This window comes from Neolamprologus multifasciatus, chromosome 9, assembly GCF_963576455.1.
Source record: "Neolamprologus multifasciatus chromosome 9, fNeoMul1.2, whole genome shotgun sequence".
Lineage (NCBI taxonomy): Eukaryota > Metazoa > Chordata > Actinopteri > Cichliformes > Cichlidae > Neolamprologus > Neolamprologus multifasciatus.
In genome coordinates this window covers 31,701,001-31,701,908 of record NC_140447.1, presented here as the reverse complement: position 1 = coordinate 31,701,908, position 908 = coordinate 31,701,001, and positions in this window count along the sequence as shown.

The window sequence follows — 908 nt, the reverse complement described above, 5'->3', positions numbered from 1 at the left end:
TCTCATAAGTGATGATTTATCACAACCACACAACTGAAATAATTTGGTAATATTCATTCATGTTTACGCTTCTAATTTTTTGCATCCAGTTAATTTACCAAATTAGACGGGGGATTATTCTTGTATTATGTTTAGCTATTGTCTCTGTGGTTTCCACCTTTGATGTTTAAAGTTGCTATATTGGTTGAGCTGTCTCTCATTTGTGCAGGTCACTTTGTTGAGTTATATTTTATACATTGTAGAATTCTGTGTACGATCCCACTTAATTCTTAAAACAACTTATTTTCGTGATTGTGTATTTTTGAAGTAACCTTGTCTTTTTTGGGGTACAATAAAATCCACATTTTGAAGATTACCCCTGTCACGTCCCCTGGCTAGTCTAGGGCTTTTGAAGGGACTCCCTGTCTTCTTGGCTGCTTGGCCACTGACATATTAGTATCTTGTTCATCAAGATTTTTCCAATGGTTAAAAGCTGAAAGACTGAGTAACATCACACCAATGTGTACTGAAAGGTTTTAATTTTTATGTTTTTACTTATTTGGTGTTTTTTGTAGGGTCTTTACCTTACCATATAAATGACCTCGAGGTAACTGTTGTTGTGATTTGGGGTTATATAAATACAATTAAACTGGAATTGAACTAATTTTCTCCTTCATATTATTAATAAACTATTCGTGACATTACCTGTGGAGGATGGATTTTGTTCATTTGGTGCTACTCGTTGAGGTGATGTCGATGGGTGATCAGTAGATCTCTCCAGTGTGTGCCTCATGAGCTGCACATTCAGCAGTCAGTCGTCACACTGCATTGTGTGCTTTGTCTTCACTGAGGAAACTAATGGTTTTAAATCTTGGATTAAGCAGTGTGGACAGTGACAGCTGAGCTCTCTAGGGTGTAGGGTCTTGTCA